General features: G+C 43.1%; 1 protein-coding gene across 3 annotated transcripts in view; it reads left to right on the top strand.

Annotated features, from left to right (window-relative positions):
- The window catches only part of TRIQK (triple QxxK/R motif containing), a 233,056-nt gene that overhangs the window by 12,205 nt on the left and 205,360 nt on the right, over positions 1–15,491 (top strand). For 2 of the 3 annotated variants that reach the window (XM_069731613.1, XM_069731614.1), the window contains exon 2: positions 14,911–14,966. The exons of the other annotated variant lie outside the window; for it this stretch is intronic. The gene's annotated coding sequence lies outside the window, so the exon portion shown is untranslated. The remainder of the gene's footprint in view (positions 1–14,910; positions 14,967–15,491) is intronic. 3 annotated transcript variants of the gene reach the window in all.

Below are 15,491 nucleotides of genomic sequence, written 5' to 3'. Positions count from 1 at the left end.
CTCACAAAGCACAGCACACGGATTGCAACCAATAAACACTCCAGTCTACCTCCATGACTGGGTGCCGTGGCTGCACCGCCGTGTTAAATTTTTTCACGGTGATCTGCTGTGAATACACTGAGCATGAACTGCTGTGTCCTCGTCACTGGCATTTTCCCACGGTACAAAGATCACAGCAGTTCAGGCTGTGAGGGAGCTCAGCTTTAGTGACGTCACCGCTAGTCCCTGAAGCTCTGCTCCCAACAGCTCATTCAGCAGTGGTTTTCAGCCGGGATGGTCGCATCTTTGCATCGTCCCAGGTTGAAAACTGTATATCCCTCAGATACGGATTACGGCGTGGGACACAACGACTGACAGGTATGCTATATTGTTGGTTTATTGTTTTACTTTTATTACAGGAGATTTAGGACTTCGCAGGAATTGGGTGTGGTCGTAAGTATGGTTTAATTAAGAATATTAAAGGCGTTTGTCTTTATTTCAATTAATGGACTTTATTATGGCTGTGTCTTTATTTACCATGTAACAACTATAGGATTAGTAATGGATAGGTGTCTTATAGATGGTTCTCCATTACTAAGCCGCGGGATTGATGTCACCAGACAAAACAAAGCTTACCTCACCCCACAAATATGAACCCCACCTGCCACCGCTACAAGGCAAGTGGGAAGAGCCAGGCTAAGTGCCAGAATTGGCGCATTTTAGAGATGCGCCTTATCTGGGTTGGCTGAGAGCTGATGCTTTTTAGCCAGGGGTGGGTGCCAATATCCATGGCCCTTTCCTAGGCTATTAATAGCCCGCAGCTGTCTGCATAGCCTTTGTTGGTTATTAATTATAGGGGTACCCCACCTCATTTTTTGGGGGGCTCCCTTATTTTAATAGCCAGTAAAGGCTAAGTATACAGCTGATATTAATAGTCTGGGAAGCTCCATGGGTATCACACCCTTCCCAGGCTATAAATATTGGCCCTCAGTCGTTGGCTTTCCATGTGCTGGAGCCCACGCCCTTTTTTTCCCCCCAAAAAATATTCTTTTAATAAATACAGTACATGTCTAGTAATTTGCACACGCACTGTACTAATTGTATTTGTCACTGACATCTATATATCAAACTTTCATATCAAACTATATATCAAACATATGTATTTACTGTATGTAATCCATCTCTTCTATCCTGTTGGCTCCTGCAGTGATTTTACAGAAGGCAGCAGATGAATTACTGTCTTTTCTTCTCTATCTGTAATATAAATACACATATTTGTATGTCATTGACATACACAGTCATGGCCAAAAGTATTGACACCCCTGCAATTCTGTCAGATAATACTCAGTTTCTTCCTGAAAATGATTGCAATCACAAATTCTTTGGTATTATCTTCATTTAATTTGTCTTAAATGAAAAAAACACAAAAGAGAATGAAGCAAAAAGCAAAACATTGATCATTTCACACAAATCTCCAAAATTGGGCCAGACAAAAGAATTGGCATCCTCAGCCTTATACTTGGTTGCACAACCTTTAGCCAAAATAACTGCCAACCAACCGCTTCCGGTAACCATCAATGAGTTTCTTACAATGCTCTGCTGGAATTTTAGACCATTCTTCTTTGTCAAACTGCTCCAGGTCCGTGATATTTGAAGGGTGTCTTCTCCAAACTGCCATTTTTAGATCTCTCCACAGGTGTTCTATGGGATTCAGGTCTGGACTCATTGCTGGCCACCTTAGAAGTCTCCAGTGCTTTCTCTCAAACCATTTTCTAGTGCTTTTTGAAGTGTGTTTTGGGTCATTGTCCTGCTGGAAGACCCATGACCTCTGAGGGAGACCCAGCTTTCTCACACTGGGCCCTACATTATGCTGCAAAATTTGTTGGTAGTCTTCAGACTAGTCCAGTGCCAGAGGCAGCAAAGCAACCCCAAAACATCAGGGAACCTCCGCCATGTTTGACTGTAGGGACCGTGTTCTTTTCTTTGAATGCCTCTTTTTTTCTCCTGTAAACTCTATGTTGATGCATTTGCCCAAAAAGCTCTACTTTTGTCTCATGTGACCAAAGAACATTATTCCAAAACGTTTTAGGCTTTTTCAGGTAAGTTTTGGCAAACTCCAGCCTGGCTTTTTTATGTCTCGGGTTAAGAAGTGGGGTCTTCCTGGGTCTCCTACCATACAGTCCCTTTTCATTCAGATGCCGACGGATAGTACGGGTTGACACTGTTGTACCCTCGGACTGCAGAGCAGCTTGATCTTGTTTGGATGTTAGTCGAGGTTCTTTATCCAACATCCGCACAATGTTGCGTTTAAATCTCTTGTCAATTTTTCTTTTCTGTCCACATCTAGGGAGGTTAGCCACAGTGCCATGGGCTTTAAACTTCATGGTGACACTGCGCACGGTAGACACAGGAACATTCAGGTCTTTGGAGATGGACTTGTAGCTTTGAGATTGCTCATGCTTCCTCACAATTTGGTTTCTCAGGTCCTCAGACAGTTCTTCGGTCTTCTTTCTTTTCTCCACGCTCAATGTGGTACACACAAGGACTCAGGACAGAGGTTGAGTCAACTTTAATCCACGTCAACTGGCTGCAAGTGGGATTTAGTTATTGCCAACACCTGTTAGGTGCCACAGGTAAGTTACAGGTGCTGTTAATTACACAAATTAGAGAAGCATCACATGACTTTTCGAACAGTGCCAATACTTTTGTCCACCCCCTTTTTATGTTTGGTGTATATCCAATTTGGCTTTAGGACAATTCTTTTTGTGTTTTTTCATTTAAGACAGATTAAATGAAGATAATAATACCAAATAATTTGTCTTTGCAATCATTTTCAGGAAGAAAATGAGTATTATCTGACAGAATTGCAGGGGTGTCAATACTTTTGGCCATGACTGTATCTGCGTATATCCATTCTATCCTATTAGAACCTGTCGGTGTGGTTTTACTGTATGCAGCACATGAATTGCTGGCTTTTCAAAGGACACTGGTGCGTAAAAATCGGACAGCACTCATATGGGGCGTGTGCTGTGCGTTTTTTTTTTTTTTTTTTCACGCATCCATTTACTTGCATTGGCGAGTCTTGTCCGAGATACGTAGCTGATCGCAGCATGCTGCGATTATTTTTTTTTTCTCAGTACGATTTTAGTTGAGAAAAAAATTGCAGATGAGATGTAGCTCATTGAATAACATTGGTCAGCGTGCAATCCGATTTTTAGTTTTTATTATCTGATTGCACTCGTCCGTTTTTCTTGCAAATGAGTATGAGCCCTAATTCTGCATTGCAATCACAGCTACGACTGCAATGCACTCCTATGGCCTCAATACGCCTCTGTGCGCATCCTGGGGGGAACACACCGCTACCTCTACAGGTAAGATCACTCACTGCCTCACAAATTTTTTTTTCTCTCATTGTTTTTGAAAAACTGACCAATTTCCATCAATGCTTGGTCAGTGAGTCAGTTTACACCACCAGTTTTTCATCTGCTTTCTGATGGAAATATTTACATCTCCTAATATCTAATGGCCAGTGAAGAAAAGACAACACAAGGACACAACTAGGATACCGAACACGTGATATGTGAACAGGCTCATGACTATAAGGCCACGTTCAGTAATTGGTCAGTATTTTACCTCAGTATTTGTAAGCCAAAACCAGGAGTGGGTGAAAAATACAGAAGTGGTGACGTGTGTCTATTATACTTTTCCTCGGATTGTTCCACACCTACTTTTGGCTAAATAATACGGAGGTAAAAAAAAAATACTTAACGAACACTGAATGTGTGAATGTGGCCTAATGGTGACGGGTTCTGTACGTGAAAAATGCAGATGCCTCGCTGCGTATTAGTGAGGCCTAAGGATATGTTCCTGCACTAAAGCTTTGTAGCAGCAAGGTCTGTGATTCTCAAATCCATCTGAATGGGACTTGCAGAAACGATACCATTTTTTTTCCCCTAAAAACTCTTATGTTTAATTCTCTCATGATCCATAAGGCTATGTACACACGTTGCGGATTTGCCTGTGGAATTTTCTGTGCGGATTCTGCATCTCTTGGCAGAAAACGCAGGTCAGAATCTGCTCGTTTTTATGCGTTTTTTGGCGTTTTTACTGCGAATTTCATGCATTTTTACCCCTGCCTTTTCCTATAATGGAATGTGTGCAGAAACATACAAAGAATTGGCATGGTCCTTTTTTTAATCCGCTGCGGATTCTATTCTGTATTTTCCACACCATTAGCTCAGCATTTTTTATTTTCCCATTGATTTACATTGTACTGTAAATCACTTGCGGTTCTGCAGCGTTTCTGCGTGGAAAAAAACACTGCGGATCCACAGTAAATCCGCAACGTGTGCACATACCCTTACGGTCCAGTGTTCTCTGTACATAAGCTGGTAGTGTATACACTTGACCACGGTTTATAGAGGCCATGTTCTCAAATGTGCACTGCCACTCCATTCACATTGGATTAGGGCACTTGTTTTAACGTCCCAGTGGTCTGACACCCATGATCCCACTGGTATCGCCCATCTTGTGTATAAGGGAATCTTGTTGTTTGTGGGGTAGCCACTTTATGAACTCCTGCTCATCAGCCCATTAATCTGCCTCTCTTGTATACAGCCACTGTTTCTTATTTATTATATTGATTGTCCTTCTTTCCTCGTAGTAATATATTTGTCCTGTATTATTTTTTGGGGGAGAAATCCTTAGTGCAGAAATAAAGCCCTCTTCATCTGATACACAGCAGGAGGTGTAATTCTCTTGTGAGCAGATCATAAAATACGTCTCGCCGTGTCGAGAATGGAAACAAAGAGAATCTTCCTGGTTGTGTGAAAGATGTGAACATCTTTTATTTTATTTTTTTTTATTATTAATTCCCTGTAGGAAAGTTTGGGGAACCTTTCATTTATCTTATGGAATTGCTCCTCAGCAACATGGCGGCTCTGTAGTTGGCATTTTGCAGCACTGGGATCCTGTCTTCAAAGGATGATATCCATGTGGAGGTTTTTTTTTTTTTACCCTTCTCTACACACCAGATACTGTACAGAGGAGCTATCTGACGATCTATTGTGTATATTTTGATATTTGAAAATATAATTTAGATGTCTTGCAATTAAAACAGAGATGAGTTGGGAGGGGGGGGGGGAGGAATGAAAAAAAAGAAAAAGAAAAGTCCGTGTGTCTTGGAGGCTTAGGTCGCTTCTTACTGCTCTCTTTAAGGGTGCAGTCAGATGGCTGTACATATCGGACTGAGGCTGAGTGCAGTGCACGGACTGACCACTTCTTCCCCTACCCAATTGTGACAGCTGAATAGAAATATATGAAGCTGTCACTCTGGGGTCGAGAGCTGCCGGCCAGTCCGTCCACCTCGTTCCGGTCTCGGTCCGATTTATACGTCCGTCTGACTGCGCCATAACTGATTATAATAAGTTATGAACTAGAGCTGCTCGACGAAGGGCGAGTTCACATGTCCAGTAATCATCCGTTCGAACAGATTCAGCAGCAATAACTCTTTTATCCACCTGAATAAAACTGCTTTCAACTGGATCCGTTTTTTAACCCCTTTACCCCCAAGGGTGGTTTGCACGTTAATGACCGGGCCAATTTTTACAATTCTGACCACTGTCCCTTTATGAGGTTATAACTCTGGAACGCTTCAACGGATCCCAGTGATTCTGACATTGTTTTCTCGTGACATATTGTACTTCATGACAATGGTAAAATTTCTTTGACATTACCTGCGTTTATTTGTGAAAAAAATGGAAATATGGCGAAAATTTTGCAATTTTCCAACTTTTAATTTTTATGCAATTAAATCACAGAGATATGTCACACAAAATACTTAATAAGTAACATTTCCCACATGTCTACTTTACATCAGCACAATTTTGGAACCAAAATTTTTTTTTGTTAGGGAGTTATAAGGGTTAAAAGTTGACCAGCAATTTCTCATTTCTACAACACCATTTTATTTTAGGGACCACATCTCATTTGAAGTCATTTTGAGGGGTCTATATGATAGAAAATACCCAAGTGTGACACCATTCTAAAAACTACACCCCTCAAGGTGCTCAAAACCATATTCCAGAAGTTTATTAACCCTTCTGGTGCTTCACAGGAATTTTTTGAATGTTTAAATAAAAATGAACATTTAACTTTTTTTCACAAAAAATTTAATTCAGCTCCAATTTGTTTAATTTTACCAAGGGTAACAGGAGAAAATAGACCCCAAACATTGTTGTACAATTTGTCCTGAGCACGACAATACCCCACATGTGGGGGTAAACCACTGTTTGGGCGCATGGTAGAGCTCGGAAGCGAAGGAGCGCCATTTGACTTTTCAATGCAAAATTGACTGGAATTGACATGGGACGCCATGTTTCGTTTGGAGAGCCCCTGATGTGCCTAAACATTGAAACCCCCCACAAGTGACACCATTTTGGAAAGTAGACCCCCTAAGGAACTTATCTAGATGTGTGGTGAGCACTTTGACCCACCAAGTGCTTCACAGAAGTTTAGAATGTAGAACCGTAAAAATAAAAAATCATATTTTTTCACAAAAATTAACTTTCCGCCCCCAATTTTTTATTTTCCCAAGGGTAAGAGAAGAAATTGGACACCAAAAGTTGTACAATTTGTCCTGAGTACGCTGATACCCCATATGTGGGGGTAAACCACTGTTTGGGCGGATGGGAGGGCTCGGAAGGGAAGGAGCGCCGTTTGACTTTTCAATGCAAAATTGACAGGAATTGAGATGGGACGCCATGTTGCGTTTGGAGAGCCACTGATGTGCCTAAACATTGAAACCCCCCACAAGTGACACCATTTTGGAAAGTAGACCCCCTAAGGAACTTATCTAGATGTGTGGTGAGCACTTTGACCCACCAAGTGCTTCACAGAAGTTTATAATGCAGAGCCGTAAAAATAAAACAAAAAATTTTTCCCACAAAAATTATTTTTTTAGCCCCCAGTTTTGTATTTTCCCGAGGGTAACAGGAGAAAGTGGACCCCAAAATTTGTTGCCCAATTTGTCCTGAGTGCGATGATACACCATATGTGGGGGAAACCACTGTTTGGGCGCATGGGAGGGTTCGGAAGGGAAGGAGTGCCATTTGAATGCAGACTTAGATGGAATGGTCTGCAGGTGTCACATTGCGTTTGCAGAGCCCCTAATGTACCTAAACAGTAGAAACCCCCCACAAGTGACACCATTTTGGAAACTAGACCCCCTAAGGAACTCATCTAGATGTGTTGTGAGAACTTTGAACCCCCAAGTGTTTCACTACAGTTTATAACGCAGAGCCGTGAAAATAAAAAATCTTTTTTTTCCCACAATTATTTTTTAGCCCCCAGTTTTGTATTTTCCCAAGGGTAACAGGAGAAATTGGACCCCAAAAGTTGTTGTCCTATTTGTCCTGAGTACGCTGATACCCCATATGTTGGGGTAAACCCCTGTTTGGGCACACGGGAGAGCTCGGAAGGGAAGGAGCACTGTTTTACTTTTTCAACGCAGACTTGGCTGGAATTGAGATCGGACGCCATGTCGCGTTCGGAGAGCCCCTGATGTGCCTAAACAGTGGAAACCCCCCAATTATAACTGAAACCCTAATCCAAACACACCCCTAACCCTAATCCCAACAGTAACCCTAACCACACCTCTAACCCTGACACACACCTAACCCTAATCCCAACCCTATTCCCAACTGTAAATGTAATCTAAACCCTAACCCTAACTTTAGCCCCAACCCTAACCGTAACTTTAGCCCCAACCCTAACTGTAGCCTTAACCCTAGCCCCAACCCTAACTTTAGCCCCAACCCAAACTGTAGCCCTAACCCTAACTTTAGCCCCAACCCTAACTGTAGCCTTAACCCTAGCCTTAACCCTAGCCCTAACCCTAGCCCTAACCCTAGCCCTAATGGAAAAATGGAAATAAATACATTTTTTTAATTTTTCCCCAACTAAGGGGGTGATGAAGGGGGGTTTGATTTACTTTTATAGCGGGTTTTTTAGCGGATTTTTATGATTGGCAGCCGTCACACACTGAAAGACGCTTTTTATTGCAAAATATATTTTTTGCGTTACCACATTTTGAGAGCTATAATTTTTCCATATTTTGGTTCACATAGTCATGTGAGGTCTTTTTTTTTTGCGGGACGAGTTGACGTTTTTATTGGTAACATTTTCGGGCACGTTACATTTTTTGATCGCTTTTTATTCCGATTTTTGCGAGGCAGAATGACCAAAAACCAGCTATTCATGAATTTCTTTTGGGGGAGGCGTTTATACCGTTCCGCGTTTGGTAAAATTGATAAATCAGTTTTATTCTTCGGGTCAGTACGATTACAGCGACACCTCATTTATATCATTTTTTTATGTTTTGGCGCTTTTATACGATAAAAACTATTTTATAGAAAAAATAATTATTTTTGCATCGCTTTATTCTCAGGACTATAACTTTTTTTTTTTTTGCTGATGATGCTGTATGGCGGCTCGTTTTTTGCGGGACAAGATGACGCTTTCAGCGGTATCATGGTTATTTATATCTGTCTTTTTGATCGCGTGTTATTCCACTTTTTGTTCGGCGGTATGATAATAATATATTTTTGCCTCGTTTTTTTTTTTTCTTACGGTATTTACTGAAGAGGTTAACTAGTGGGCCAGTTTTATAGGTCGGGCCGTTTCGGACGCGGCGATACTAAATATGTGTACTTTTATTGTTTTTTTTTATTTAGATAAAGAAATGTATTTAGGGGAATAATATATATATATTTTTTCATTATTTAGGAATATTTTTTTTAATTTTTTTTTACACAATTTGACATTTTTTTTTAAACTTTTTTACATTGTCCCAGGGGGGACATCACAGATCAGTGATCTGACAGTGTGCACAGCACTCTGTCAGATCACTGATCTGACATGCAGCGCTGCAGCCTTCACAGTGCCTGCTCTAAGCAGGCTCTGTGAAGCCACCTCCCTCCCTGCAGGACCCGGATCCGCGGCCATCTTGGATCCGGGGCTGGAGGAAGCAGGGAGGGAGGTGAGACCCTCGCAGCAACGCGATCACATCGCGTTGCTGCGGGGGGCTCAGGGAAGCCCGCAGGGAGCCCCCTCCCTGCGGGAAGCTTGCCTGCACCGCCGGCACATCGCAATCATCTTTGATCGCGGTGTGCCAGGGGTTAATGTGCCGGGGGCGGTTCCGTGACCGCTCCTGGCACATGGTGCCGGATGTCAGCTGCGATAAACAGCTGACACCCGGCCGCGATCGGCGGCGCTCCCCCCGTGAGCGCCGCCGATCGCGCTGGACGTACTATCCCGTCCGTGGTCATGGGGGCCCGCCCCACCTCGACGGGATAGTACGTCCCATGTCAGAAAGGGGTTAACATTGAAGTCAATGGAAAATGGATCCGTTAATTAGCCATCCGTTTTTCTCCCATTTTGAAAATAAATTTTTTCTTACTGGATTAGTTTCAAATGGATCATTATGATACTTGAAAATTCATATGTCCAGTAACATAGTAACATAGTTAGTAAGGCCGAAAAAAGACATTTGTCCATCCAGTTCATATTCCATCATAATAAATCCCCAGATCTACGTCCTTCTACAGAACCTAATAATTGTATGATAGAATATTGTTCTGCTCCAGGAAGACATCCAGGCCTCTCTTGAACCCCTCGACTGAGTTCGCCATCACCACCTCCTCAGGCAAACAATTCCAGATTCTCACCGCCCTAACAGTAAAGAATCCTCTTCTATGTTGGCGGAAAAACCTTCTCTCCTCCAAATGCAAAGAATGCCCCCTTGTGCCCGTCACCTTCCTTGGTATAAACAGATCCTCAGCGAGATATTTGTATTGTCCCCTTATATACTTATACATGGTAATTAGATCGCCCCTCAGTCGTCTTTTTTTCTAGACTAAATAATCCTAATTTTGCTAATCTATCTGGGTATTGTAGTTCTCCCATCCCCTTTATTCATTTTGTTGCCCTCCTTTGTACTCTCTCTAGTTCTATTATATCCTTCCTAAGCACCGGTGCCCAAAACTGGACACAGTACTCCATGTGCGGTCTAACTAGGGATTTGTACAGAGGCAGTATAATGCTCTCATCATGTGTATCCAGACCTCTTTTAATGCACCCCATGATCCTGTTTGCCTTGGCAGCTGCTGCCTGGCATTGGCTGCTCCAGGTAAGTTTATCATTAACTAGGATCCCCAAGTCCTTCTCCCTGTCAGATTTACCCAGTGGTTTCCCGTTCAGTGTGTAATGGTGATATTGACTCCTTCCCATGTGTATAACCTTACATTTATCATTGTTTATCATTGTTAAACCTCATCTGCCACCTTTCAGCCCAAGTTTCCAAATTATCCAGATCCATCTGTAGCAGAATACTATACTATCTTCTCTTGTATGTTAAATATTTTTCCACCTCCAGTAGTAGTAGTAAAAAAAAAAAAGAGAGCAAAACAAATAGATAACTGATGGACCTGTTTCCCATAGACAATGTTAGGAAAACTGATTATATATATTAATATATACAAATTATTGTTTCATCTACGAATTGCTGCTGGATCCATTTTAACGGATGATTACTGGACATGTGAACTTGGCCTAAGCATGTAAGGGGCTCAAAAGATTATTCCCGGTGGCTTGCACGGGCTCAGGAGCAGACCTGTGTCTGGGGAGCTCCTGCTGAATCCCGGATTATAAGCGACTAATAGCTTACTTCTTGGGGTGAAAGACCACTGAACACTGTCTAAAACTACCAGGAGCAGGACAGAACTCTTTTAGAGCAACTTCAATAATGGCAAATACAGCAAAAGGACATGCAAGCTCCAGCCTCGGCCTTGCTGCAGGCCCGTACACTCAGAAGACCAGAAAACCTCACTTAACAAAGCCCTCAGGCTACAGCCCGGACTCAGATGCAGGAGGATCATCAGAGAAGCCTGCTGCAGCTCCCGCACTGAAATCTGCGAGATCTGCGGCCACTACTGTGCAGACCGGAGCTACCTCCGTGCATAGGCCTAAAGCCGCGGTCTTTCCTAAGCCGACGGAGCCGGGACGCGGAGAAGAAGCCATAACCCCGCCCACGACTCCGCCCACAGTACGCGGCAGCCCCGCTGCCGAGGACAAGAACTTGAATAGTGCCGCAGGGAAAACCATGAAGAGACCTCCGCTACGGGCGACTCCCGCTCTGAGACACACAGGACCCTCTACCCAGCTTTCCCGGGTAGGCACAGCCTCCGGGACCAAACCGGGAGCCGCTGCCCTGCATGTACCGGCGGGGCCGAGAGGTAAGAGAGACGCCGAGGCCCCTACCATAACTCCGCCTACCTTATGCGGCGACTTCGCTCCCAGGGAACGGAGCTCTGTAGCGGCTGCAGATCCTTCACCTGCGACACCTGCCCTGAAGTCCCCGAAGCCCCTGGCCGCTCTCACACAGACCGGAGCTGCCGCCGGGAGGGGGCCCAGAACCGCAGCTTCACCCGAGCAGGCGGAGTCGGGACGCAGAGGGAGCGCCGAGACTCCGCCCACTGCACCGCCCACGGCTCGCCGCGGCATTGCTCTGGGAGGCAAAGACACAGACTCGGCTGCTGGAGAAGCAACAGCCTCCCTCACAACATACGGCAGCACAGATATCTTTAGGAAGAGCCGGGACCTACACATAGTGTCATCCAAAGCAGGTACCGCAGATCTTCACTCACCAGCTGGGATGGGGTGCAGGGCTGCACAGGGGATAAACCGCGGACAGGGGAGAGAGAGACAGGACGAAACCCCGCCCACTGAGAACAGTTTCACTGCTACTAACAACATTAAGAAACAAGCAGCAACTCGTACTCTTAGATATGATGCTCCCTCATTTATACCGAAGCTCAGATCTCAGTCAAAAGAGAAACGTCAGTCCACAAGCCCTGAGATACCACAGCTCAAACCAGTGGACAGGCCACAAATAAGTCGCTCTTCACAAAAAACACAACTAAAGGTCCACAGCAGTTCAACCGATCTGGAGGAGAAGTACTCCACATCAATCACCTCATGTCCATTACTCGGATCAGTGGAAACATCAGTAACAGAAGGTCCTCCCACTAAAATAAATATAGACAATTTACTAACAAGCTTCTGAGACATCCTTAATGAAAAAATGGCGGAAACCATGTTAATGATTGTTTACAGACTCTCTTACAAACCGCCTAATACAGAGTCAGATGGCATGGAGACAGCGTCTGAGTCCTACATAAGAGACGCACTGACTTCTGTTGCAGAGAGCATTGACTCATCCTCATCGGCATCTTCTTCAAGGTCATCCAAAAGTGATCGCTCCTCGTCTATATGCGACTCATATTCTCCCTCTGTATACTCATCCGATAACAGCGAAGAGGACTTCTCACCCAGGAGCTTAGATCTTCCCTACTCGGTTAGTTCGCTGACCCCTCCTATATCTGGAACTATACTGAATGATCTACAAAAAGACATTGACACTCTAAAAAGCAATATGGCTAGTCTTGAGGACCACAGACGGAGAAATAACGTAAAAATAAGAGGAGTTCCTGAATCTATTAAACCCCCACATTTGAAGGATTATATTCTTAAAATGATTCACAAATTCATTCCTGAGGCCAGTGAACCGAACATTATTGAAAAAGCTTTCCGAATCAAAAGACCTGCGTTTCTCCCACAAGGCGTGCCAAGGGACATCATTGTCTCCTTTTTCCCGGCTTGGATTAGAAGTAAATTATTTGATCTCCCCTCCAATAAGAACTTCCAACTCTCCTCATATAGTCAGTTATCATTTTTTAGAGATTTATCTAGAGACACTCTGAAAAAGCGTAAAGACTTTGCATCTATTACACAGGAACTTCGGAGGGCACACTTTACATATTCGTGGTCCCCCTCCTCTACCCTTACGATAAAACTCTTGTCTGGAAACGTTTATGTTGCAAATCCAGTGGAGGGCCTATCCTTTCTACAGCACCACGGCCTAAATCCTCCTGGAATCTCCAAGCAACTTGGCCGGAAATCTCTAAGAACCTACAATGGTCCTGCATGAACTGTAGTTTTGTTCTGCACACATTGACACCTACTCTCACAACATCCTATACAGTTTATAGACGCAACTTTCCCAAAGATTAGCCTTAATATTGAGCCAGATCTTTTACTGCCCACATAGTCGCAGGATCACCATTGGTGTCTCCTGATATGTTATTACACACCATACATTAAGCCAAAACATATAACAGGCCTTCATATATTAATTCCTACCAGTCAGTCAACATAGTTTTAAATACATACTCAATGAATCCACATAAAATCAAATATGTGTCAGGTTATTAAACTATCGTGTTACTCTGTACACTTAAATACATTAAGCTGATACTTATAACAGGCCTTCACATACTAATACCTACTAGTTAGCTACTATGGTCTTTGATGTATATTTCTTCATCTTAGTTACTACGGTATGGTGAAACTGCACATAATACTTGTTATCTTACTGTGTTTATATTATTCTACTGTATGATTGCCTGTTTCCCCCCTTTTTGTCAGGGGTTTTGTTTTTCCCTACCTCCATACCCCTCCCTTTCCCCTCCTCCCTTCCCTAATTTATCCTACCGGTTAAAGTTAAAATTCAATAAAATATTTTGAAAGCAAAGGATTATTCCCAGCGTAGGCTTTTATGGCATATCCAAAGGGGACACACCTATCTTTAAAGCTGAAATACTCCTACTCACACCGCCTAGCTCACTGTAAGTGGACATGCATGTGTGGCTTTGTCCATTCACTCCTATGGGGAGTCTGAAGTCGGCTGAGCATGCTCACTCCTTTGCTTTCAGAATTCTGATTAAAGTAAATGACGATAACTGCGCGTGCGTGTCCACCTTCTGAATTACTGCAGCCTCCTAACCAGGCGGGATTGTAGTTTGGAGTATAGGGGTCTTTGTGGCCTATTTTGGAGGTCTCAGACATCTATCTTGTGGATGTACCATAAATGTCTAAAATAGGAATAACCCTTTAAGCTGTATTTGGTGATATTGAATGTTGAGCTGAATATTGATGCTTTTTGGGCCAAACCCCAACCAAAAGTCTTCACAGCAAGTTTCTCGTTTCCAAAATGAGTTTAATGCTGTATTCACACATCCATGTCTGATGGTCTGAGTCCGGACCATGACACACAGGCTGGCTACGAATCTCCCAAACCGGACTTAATAGCATTGTAGGCATATATGATGCTGTTAATTTCAGTTTTGGAGACCCATGTCCAGTCTATGTATCATGGTCTGTACTTAGACCTTGACACGTGGATGTGTGAATGCGGCATAAGGGAGCTCCTAGCCCCAAATTAGTCTGGACGGACATTGGGGTGTGTTTATACACTTAGTGCATTGACCCGCCCCCAGTGCCCTTCTGGGCTAATTTGCATGTGGCTTTAAAGTTTTGTTGCTCGGTGCTAGCACGTAGGATTAAAAACAATGTGTATCGTTTTTATTGTTCTAAGATCTATACAGCCAGTCTATTAATTTTATTCATAATAATTATCCTAAAGGGTTCCCTATAAAGCAGGTCTATCCATGTGTTGGGCGCCTTTTCCAGCCCGCACTCCGTTCTTTTCGTTCTTTCATGTATACAGTGTTCTTTATATCCACTCATAGACCGTCTACAGTTTTCTTTCTGTTAGCGGAACGTCAATTTTCTGATCTAAAATGGTTTATTTTTAATGCGCCGGTTATTCCATTTTACATACAGTACTTTTCTATTTTTCTCGTGTAGCATACCATTTAGCTGAGATCTGTTTTCATAATATTTATTTGATGAGCCTTGATTCAGACACAATGCATATGGAGGAGCCGTATCCAAATAGAAGGGATATGGTGAATGTCGGCTTTGTGACATCTGACTGCTGCTTTAAGTCTCACATCAACATTCTTTTCTTAATAGCGCTTTATGGATCGTTCCTTTATATAACCTGCGCTGAGGAAAGCAACACAATTTAGGTAAGTGCTTTAATTCTCTTTAATGTGTCTCAGAAGTGCTGTAAACTGTGGAAGGCAACTGTGAGCTCTGATAAACATCAACTACAAACTTTTCAAAGAAGAACCCAACTTTTGGAATTTATTGCGTTAGTGCAGAGGAGTACAGATATTTGCTGATGGTCTGTGCTTATCATGTATCAAATGTAAATCACTGCCTGGGAGTATGAAGGCAAACATTGGACTCATCCTTCTCCCTATCCATACAAATCCAGATGGCAGCAGTGACCTGATTTACCCATGCAAGTGCTTCCCCGGCTGTCTCCCAGCTCTGTCCATTTTGCGTGTGCAAAATACAAGAGATTTTTCTGCCCGAACGTGCGCAGAGCCGATGAAATAGTTGCGTAGGTAAATAACTTGACCATTGCCGTCACTAATGCCATGGGCAACAAGGGGACTTAGTCATTTTAAACTTATAGTGCTTTGGCTCAAAACATTTTGGAAGAGTTTTTTATTTTGAGCTCACTTCCTGTGTTCAAATACCCTTAG

The sequence above is a fragment of the Ranitomeya imitator genome, chromosome 6, assembly GCF_032444005.1.
Source record: "Ranitomeya imitator isolate aRanImi1 chromosome 6, aRanImi1.pri, whole genome shotgun sequence".
Lineage (NCBI taxonomy): Eukaryota > Metazoa > Chordata > Amphibia > Anura > Dendrobatidae > Ranitomeya > Ranitomeya imitator.
The sequence above is the reverse complement of the archived record's forward strand: the minus strand, read 5'-3'. Positions and strand labels throughout refer to the sequence as shown.